Here is a 9861-nt window from a genome sequence, read left to right on the forward strand (position 1 = left end):
TGCAAAATACGGATGTGTGGACCTCTGAGAAGATTGCCAGAAGATCTCCACTTTCCAATGGCCACAGGTTACACCTCAACCATCAGTGAGATTGGGCAAATAAATGGCAGATGGAACTTAACTCAGATAAGTGTGAATTGATTTATTTTGGAAAGTTAAACCATAGCAGGAACTACTCAGTTAATGGTATGGTCCTGGGCAATATTATTGAACAGAGAAACCTAAGGTAGGTAGATCTCTAAAAATAGAAATACAGGTAGCCTGGGTGGTGAAGAAGGTGGATGACATGCTTGCCTTCGTCGGCTGAGGCACTGTCCAAGAGTTGGGATGTTATGTTAGGGTTGTACAAAACGATAGACCATAATTGGTGTATTGTGTGCAGTTCTAGTTTCCTAATTACAATAAAGATGTGATTAAGCTAGAAAAGGTGCAGAAAAGATTAATAAGTATGTTGGCTAGATTGGAGGGCATAAATTATAGGAAGATATTACATAGGCTGGGTCTGTTTCCCCTGAAGCAAAGGAGTCTGAGACAGAGATTCTGAGAGGCTTAGAAAGTGTAGATAGCCAGAGCCTGTATTCCATGTTAGGGGCCTCTCAAACTAGAGGACGTGGAAGGGATCTGAGGGGTAACTTTTTCTCACAAAGAGTAGTTGGTAACTGGGCTGAGCTGCCAGAGGAGATAGTGGATGGAGGCAGGAGCAGTAACAACATTTAAGTGGCATCTGAACAGCCACTTCAATGAGGAAGACAAGGATGGATATGGAATTAATGCAGCAAATGGGATTAGTATAGATAGGCATAATGGCCATCGTGAATGTGGTGGGTTAAAGGGCTTGTTTCTATGTTATACAACACCATGACTCGATGACAGGGGATAACGAGGCGGCTGTGACTCACAACGGAAGTCAAAGACAGTATAATACTAAAAGAGAAGGCGTATAAAGGGCCTGTCCCACTTTCATGACCTAATTCACGAACTTTTTACTCGTGGACATTTTTCATCATAACATAGCAAAGAGTAATGGGAAGCCAGAGGATTGGGAGATTTTAAAATAACAACAGAGGGTAACTAAAAAGACAATACGGAGAGAAAAGATGAAAGTCGAAGGTAAGCTAGCCAATAATATAAAAAAGGATAGCAAGAGTTTCTTCAGTTATATAAAGAGTAAGAAAGAGGCAAGAATAGATGTTGGACCGCTGGAGAATGATGCAGGAGAAATGATAATGGGGAATAAAGAAATGGCAGAAGAGTTGAATAACTTATTTGTATCAGTGTTCACAGTGGAAGACACCAGCAACGTGCCTGAAATTCAAGAGTGTCAGGGGTGGAAGTTAGTAGAGTGGCTATTACTAAGGAGAAGGTGCTTGAGAAGCTGAAAGGGCTGAAGGTGGATGAGACACCTGGGCCAGATGGACTGCACCCTAGGGTTCTGAAAGAGGTAGCTTTAGAGGTTGTGGAGGCATTAATAGTGATATTTTAGAATCACTAATCAGGAGTGGTCCCAGATGAATGGAAAATTGCCAATATTACATCACTGCACAAAAAAGGAGCAAGGCAGAATAGTGGGAACTATAGGCCGGTTAGTCTGACTTCTGTGGTTGGTAATATTTTAGAGTCCATTATACAGGATGAGATTTCGAAGTACTTAGAAGTTCACAATAAAATAGGCTGGTCAGCAGGTCTTGCTTGACACATTTGCTGGAATTCTATGAAGAAGGAAATAGCAGGATTGAGAAAGGAGAGTCAGTAGATTTTCAGAAAGCCTTTGATAAGGTGCCACCCGTTAGGCTGCTAAGGAAGATGAGAGCCCACAGTATTAAAGGGCAGATATTAGCATGGACAGCAGGTTGGCTGGATAGCAGAAAATAAAGAGTGGCAATAAAGGGGGCTTTTTCATGTTGGCTGCCAGTGACTAGTGGAGTTCTGCAGGAGCCGCTACTCTTGTTGTATATTAATGATTTGGACATGGGGATTGAAGGCTTTGTGGCAAAGTTTGCGAATGATACGAAAATAGGCGGAGGGGCAGGTAGTGTGGAGAAAGCAGGGACTCTGCAGAAGGACTTGGACAGGTTTGGAGAGTGGGCAGAAAAGTGGCAGATGGAATATAGTGTAGCAAAGTGTGGAGTCATTTATTTTGGTAGTAGGAATAAAGGCGTAGACTATTTTCTAAATGGGGCGAGAAACCAGAAATCAGAGGTGCAAAGGGACTTGGGAGTGCTGGTGCAGGATTCCAAAAAAGTTAATCAGCAAGTCGTATCGGTAGTGAAGAAAGCAAACTCAATGCTAGCATTTATTTCAAGAGGGCTTGTATACAAAAACAGGAATGTAATGTTGAGGCTCTATAAAGTGCTGGTCAGGCCGCATTTGGAATATTGTGAGCAATTTTGGGCACCAGATATGAGGAAGGATATGCTGGCTCTGGAGAGGGTACGGAGGTGGTTTACAAGAATGATCCCAGAATGAATAGGTTAACCTATGATGAGCCTTTGTCGGCACTGGGCCTGTACTCGCTGGAGTTTAGAAGAACGAGGGGAACCTCATTGAAACATACAAATAGTGAAAGGCTTGGATAGAGTGGATGTGGAGAGGATGTTTCCACTAGTAGGAGAGTCAAGGACTAGAGGTCATAGCCTCAGAATTAAAGGACGTTCTTTTAAGAAGGAGATGAGGAGAAATTTCTTTCATCAGTGGTTTGTGAATCTGTGGAATTCTTTACCACAGAAGGCTGAGGAGGCCAAGTTAGTGGATACTTTTAAGGCAGAGATAGATAGTTTCTTGATTAGTACAGGTGTCAAAGGTTCTGGGGAAAAGGTATGAGAATGGGGTTAGGAGGGAGAGATAGATCAGCCATGATTGAATGGTGGAGTAGATTTGATAGGCCGAATGGCCTAATTCTGCTCCTAATCCTTATGACCTTATGACCCTCTCTAGTGCCTCAAGCACCATCAATCAATCAATCAGTCAATCAATGTATTCATCACATACACAATAAAGTGCAGTGAAATGAATTTGCCAGCAGCGGTACAATCAAAAAAGAACACACAATACACAATAAAAATTTAACACAAACATCCACCACAACATTCTTCAGTGTGGTGGAAGGCACAAAGTACAGTCAGTCCTCCTCCATTATTCCCCCGTGGTCAGGGCCATAAACCTCTGCAGTCTCCGCTGCGGGCGGCCTGATGTACAGGCCCTCTTGTCGGGACGGTAAGTCCCGAATTGGCATTTCCCTACGCGAGACCACGGCTTCAGGATGTTGTAGGCCGCAGGTCGGCGGTCGGAGCTTCTCCGGGGATCCCCGGCGAGGGATCCCGCATTTGGATGGTAAGTCCACGCCGCCCCTGCGGCTTCAGGACGTTATCAGCCGCGGGCCAGCGGTCGGAGCTCTTCTCCAGCTAGGGGTCCCTAGCGAGGGGTCCCAGGCTCCGGACGCCGCGCCCGCGGCTAGAAGCTCCGCAGACCGCATCTTCAGGCTGTAACAGTCCGCGGGCCAGCGATCGGAGCACTCCCTTCTAGCGACCCCGGCTCACCCGCTCCACGATGAAATGTCCACGCTGCACCCGCTGCTGAAGCTCCGGGCCCAACTCCGGGAAAGGCCGCACCAATCCATGGTGTTAGGCCACGAGGGAGGCGACATGGAAAATGTTGCCTCTCTGTTGAGGAGGCGACCGAAAGCGGTTCCCCCCTTACTCCCCCTCACCACCCCCCACACAAGACACACCAAGAGACATTAAAACACACATTTGGACACACTAATAAAACAAAAAAAGTAGGAATGACGAACACGCTGCTGGCAGGGCAGCTGTCTCGCAGTGCCCCCACCGATTGTTTTGCTGGAAACCCATTTCATTTTATTTTGAACTATCCACATGTAGATTATGCACCAATCTTGCTTTGACTAATGGCAGCTGGCTTTGAGCCAGCAAAACAGCAGTCTTTAAAAGGATTTATGTAGGTTGTTAAGTGAAAAAAAAAGCTTTTTGTGAGGTTAGGAAAACCATTTCCTTTGATTCTGAGACCAGATGATAATTGATCCCCTTTACAGTTTCTTCCTCAACATTGCTGATTTCTTTCTCACCCCCACCCCCACCCCCACACCCCCTAACCTGAATCTCCCGAACCTGATGCCACCAAGCTGTCATGAATGGATTTTTTTCATTTTCTTTTGAAGAGAGTATATATTGCAGTTAATACCTTTTAACGTAATTGAACAGGTAGACTTAGTTCTCTGTAACTCAGGCAACATTATTTGGTAAAAAGATTTGAATGAAAGTTGACTTATTCTGGAAAACACAATTAATATCTGTTCATAATGAAATTGCATATAACTTATTAAATCATGGTATTTCAATAGAAATTAAGTACAGATGCTCCCCGATTTACGACGCTTCGACTTACAATATTTCGACTTTTCCGCAGCTCCCTTCCGGTCACGTGATCACATTGTATTCAATGCGTTTTCGACTTACGATATTTTCGATTTATGATGGGTTTATCGGAACGTAACCCCATCGTAGGTCGAGGAGCAGCTGTACTGAATTTCTAGATAAACCTGTAACTTACTGAGTAAAATGTTGTATAATGTTATTATCCCCTTTATAGAGTCATAAAGTCATAGAGTGATACAGTGTGGAAACAGGCCCTTTGGCCCAACTTGCCCACACCTGCCAACATGTCCCAGCTACATTTGTCCCACCTGCCTGCGTTTGGCCCATATCCCTCCAAACCTGTCCTATCCATGTACCCGTCCAACTTTCTTAAAAGCTGCCTCAACTACCTCCTCTGGCAGCTTGTTCCATACACCCACCACCCTTCATGTGAAAAAGTTACCCCTCAGAGTCCTATTAAATCATTTCCCCTTCACCTATGTCCTCTGGTCCTCGATTCACCTACTCTGGGCAAGAGACTCTGTGCATCTACCCGATCAATTCTTCTCCTGATTTTATACACCTCGATAAGATTACTCTTCATCCTCCTCCGCTCCAGGGAATAGAGTCCCAGCCTCTCCCTATAGCTCAGACCTTCTTGTCCTGACAACATCCTTGTAAATGATCAGTCTATGATCAGACTTGGAATAAAAATGCCTTTTAAAGTAAGAAAGTAGTATTGATAAAATAAACACACTTAACAGAATAATGCCAAAATAATATTACCCAATAATATATAGTCCAAAGCATCATCAGTGCCTAAAAGGTACCAGCTGGTGCATCTTAAAGATGTTCACATCTGTTCATTTTGTATTTTAACAACTGTAATTGGTAGAGCAGGAAAGAAGTGCCTGTCTTTTTGAGATACCATTTTACGATTTGAGTTTTTTGAGATTATTTTTGAGAATTGGGAGTCTGCTCACTTACACTTCAGCAGTCTTTTAATTTCTGCTACTTCCTCATCTACACTAAAATATTTTCCTTGTGTTGGAAGGAACGGTATATGCTGGTTTAAACTGAAGGTAGACACAAAAATCTGGAGTAACTCAGCGGGTCAGGCAGCATCTCTGGAGAAAAAGAATGGGTGACGTTTCGGGTCGAGACTCATTTTTTCTTTCTTAACTTGATAACTTCAAGGGAGTGTATTACCCGAAGGTTTTTGTAAGAGCAGGGGAGAATTAAAAAAAAGTTTTAAAATAGAAACAATGTAATTGAAATGAATAAAATCTGAGTTGAACATTACAGTATCTTTGTTCTTGTCTCCTCCATTTTGATGTACAAAGACTGATCTGCATGCAAATAATTATTTGTACACAAGGTGGTGATGTGAGCACTAAATGTACTTCTGTCAGTATTTGGAGAAAATCTTCATGCATTAATGACAGCAAAGCTATTATTTGCAAAGCTATTATTTTATTCATATGACAATGAGACCAAGGAATAAGATGAAATGAAAGCAGGTTTTTGGAGGCTTGGCACAACTCGTGTTTCCAATCTCTAGTGAACCGTATCTTAAATTAAATATCTGTGAATATAACAATATTATACGGGTAATTTCACAATCTTGTTCTCCTCAGTGGCAGTCTGCACTAATGTTGGCAGATCATATTTGGGTTATGTTATTTCTGACCTGTGCTCTCTGTGGTCTTGACTTTCCTTCCGAGCACACCATTTCATGGTTTTGAACTACATGTACCATATTGAATTTTAAAGAGCACAATTAAACGAGGTTTGCAATGTCCTTGATGCATTGTCTTGAAAATAGGATTTTGCATTTTGGAAAAATGTATTTTCTTTCAGAGGTTACTAATGAAGAAACTAAAATAATTTCAATTTTACTGCAATTCCAATCATTTGATGACTGAACTGTAACAAATAATAATAAGGCATTTGTATTTCTAATGGGAGCCAATATAGTTGACACTAGTAATGGGTTAATTAATGGGTTTGTGTTGATATCTGTTGTATCTGTGTGTCCACCATCTTGCATTTTGATTAAAAGGTAATTGCAATCACTTATGGACAATGAGAAATCTATTTATGTACAAGTATGTCAATGGTAAAAGATAGTTATGAAAAAAGTTTGCGATAAATAAATTAAAAGCAGTTTAACTAACAACCAACATAAGCATAATTCAGCTGATCTGAATGTATTTGCTGTTGCAGTTCTTCACTATTATGAAGCAGAGTATAAATTCCAGATAATCGCAAGCCCAGTTATTTTTCTACGTGACTCACAGGAAACTGTGGATAAAGGACTCAGGGTAGAACAAATTAGAGAATAGGAGATTAAATTTCCTTGTGAAATTTAATTGTTCAGTTCAGGTGTATCTTTTACGATCATAATTTTCCATCGTGGCACTTGGAATCACCTCCCTGCAAGTATCTTGTATCCAATTGAGCGTTACAAAATCCCAGTAAAATGCCAAGTAAGATGCATTTTCCCACCCCACCATCAAGGCCGCAAAGTACGAAACTGCTTGTGATGATGGGCTATGATGGCAGCAGAGAGGAAACTAGACCCAGGAGTGATTATGGCAGTTGTTTGCAAACCCTGCCTAGTGTACAGTGTTTCAAGTGTTGTCTTGTCTTGATGTGCTGTCAGTCCTTTTCACCTGGGAATAGCGATAGCTTATCAAAGCCTAAACAGTCCTTCTTTACCGGGACCTGATAATGGTGGCCCTCAATTTATCATCATATAGAAACACTGGGAACCATGGGAACGGCTGGTCAGGTGACAGCCGGATAGACAGTTTGACAGTTGTTGAAGCATCACGGGAAATAGCTGTCACCTGATATTCGCCGTGACCACTAAGATAACCTTCAACATGACAGGGAAAACAAAGATGTGAGTATTCGGAAAATCAGTGATTTGATAATTAAAGTGCCAAATCTGCTCCTTAAAGTTGTCATTTTTGACTGAATTTTGTTGGATTGGCGGAAAGATGTTACTCATTCATTGCTTCTTTTATCCCATGATAACAAAATAACTTTATCTTTCAATTTGTCTGTTCTATCAATCTAAACATCTACGAAAAGATTTATGCATTTGCATCTTGTTTTGACAGTCTTTCAACCCGAGCTTGGTATCCATTTTCAGCAGCTTCAGTGAGGGATATCACAGTTTTCTGATGGCTCATGCTCTGAGTTTTTTGGCATGTTGTTTATTTTATCTATTACTATCTTGTGCAATTCATAGTTCTCCCTTAAAGCACTTTTTGCAGTTTGCTTAAGCTTTTCCCCAATGAAGACATCTTCATGGTATATTGGACTTAACAAAGCTAGAGCGATGGTATTATCAACTCTGGATTTAAATAAAATGTTTAAAGACCATTACTAAATTACTACGATATTAACATACTTGTAAAATATATCCCACTTTGTAGATTTTCATAACATAAAGTTCTACTCTCTGGAACATTCTTCTTGCACTGCAGTTTTTCTGAAGTCCTTCTGAAAATCTATATATTTTCCCATGCTTTTCATTGTCTCCCCAGGTACATGATATCATTGATATTGTGTGCAAAGATCCACAGTGTACATAAAAATCAGAGCAGTAGGCAGCCAGATATCCCCATGAGACTGTTCATCTCTTCAGTGAGGAACACAGCTGACCTGATCTTTGTCAGGAGTTCATTTTCTGATCCAGCCCCTTTGAACTATCTTTCCCCTATATTCTTGGAGAGCAGCTTGAACATTTGCCACTACCGCAACAAACCAATTAATTTAATTAATTGAATAAATCAGAAATAAAAACCCATTAAAATTTGTAACCGTTGAACTGCTAGATTTCCACTGATTTTCACAGTACAGGTGACAATAACAATAAACCTCAGTTGTTTCATCAATGACTTTTCCTTAACTTTTAGAACATTTGCTAACATGTGGTGCAATGTCTGGTTCTATTCATAGCTCTACAATCAATGTAGTCCTTGCCACGTATAAAGCATGGACCTCAGAGTAAAATACTACATGGTTTGATCTAGGCCCAGGCACCGATTGTAAAACACAAGTAAAGCTTGCACTCAACAAAGGCTATCTCTTGCAAGTAAATCACTTTTGAATTTCCCATAGTCCTTGCATGTCTTTGGTAGTGTAATCTCTATTTTCCTGAATTAAATGCAAACACAGTGGTGCAGCAGTAGAGCTGCTGCCTCACAGCGCCAGAGACCCGGGTTCAATAATAATAATAATAATACATTTTATTTAATGGGCGCCTTTCAGACATCTCAAGGGCACCTTACATAGTAATCGGAATAAAAACATATAATCGGAATAAAATAAGTAATAAAGACATCACAGAGACACAAATTAAAAACAGAATTCAATCAAAAAACAGAAAATGAAAAACAGTGTGAAGAGAGAGCAGCGGCAGCCAAAGCGCGCCAGCGTCCACTCTCCCTTCACGGCAGCCATCTTGGACACAGACCTACAGGATTACAATTAGACAAAAAAATCATCCCCCCACAGTGGATAGCACTGTGGGGGAAGGCACAGTGTCCAGTCCCCACCCCATGGTTACCCCAAAGTCAGGCCTATTGAGGCCACCGCAATTGCCTCTACGGAGGCCCGATGTCCCTGGCCGTTCTCACCGGGTGGTCTTGCCCCGGCGTCGGGAGAGTCCTTTCGGCGGCTGGGCCACCTGGAACGACCGCTTCCTGGTTGGAGCCCGGGGCTGCCGAAGCCGACAAGGCCGCGCCGGTTTGGAGCTCCCAGGCTCCCGATGAAAAAGTCGACGCCGCCTTTCCGCACTGCCGCCTCTCCGCTCCGCAGACCCGCAGCCCGGAGTTGTTGCTCTCGGCGGTCCAGCTCGCCAGAGCTCCAGCGCGTCGCTCCAGCGTGGCGACCCAGGCAAGGCTTCGCCCGCTCCACTCTGCTCCGCTCCAGCGCTCCAGCGCTGTGCCGCCGCCGAGGCCGAGGTGCTGGGCGGTCCCCGCCAGGAAACGGCGCTCCAAGCCCGCTGGTAGGCCACGAGGACGGGTCGACGGGCAGCCCGGAGAAAAGGCTGCCACACCGACCAGGTAGGGACCTAGAAATAAAGTTACACCTACCCCCCAACATTAAAAAGACCATATCCCCTACAAACAAAAAACAGGACTCACTAAAACTATTTAAAAAAACGAATTTAAAACGGACGGCTGCTGGCTAGCAGCCGTTCACCAAGATGGCTCCTCCTCGTGCTGACGAAGGGCACTGTCTATGCATTAGAACTCATTAGAATAATGAAAGGCATAGTTAGAGTGGATGTGGAAAGAATATTTCCATTGTTGGGAGAGTCTAGGACCAGAGGTCATAGCCTCAGAATTAAAAGGCGCTATTTTAGAAAGGAGGTGAGGAGGAACTTCTTTAGTCAGAGGGTGTTGCACTGTTAATCTGGGGCGCTCCAAATCCAGCGCCGCCCGCGGCCGGATGCCCATAGCCCCAGCTC

General features: G+C 42.9%; 1 long non-coding RNA gene across 1 annotated transcript; it reads right to left on the minus strand.

The window, feature by feature from the left end:
• Positions 1–491: 491 nt before the first annotated feature.
• LOC116980195 lies at positions 492–8053 on the minus strand. The gene is made up of 3 exons (XR_004413888.1): positions 8042–8053; positions 2511–2513; positions 492–526 (listed from the first exon to the last, which is right to left on the minus strand). It is a non-coding gene; the product is annotated as an uncharacterized LOC116980195 (long non-coding RNA).
• Positions 8054–9861: the final 1808 nt, after the last annotated feature.

This window comes from Amblyraja radiata, chromosome 13, assembly GCF_010909765.2.
Source record: "Amblyraja radiata isolate CabotCenter1 chromosome 13, sAmbRad1.1.pri, whole genome shotgun sequence".
Lineage (NCBI taxonomy): Eukaryota > Metazoa > Chordata > Chondrichthyes > Rajiformes > Rajidae > Amblyraja > Amblyraja radiata.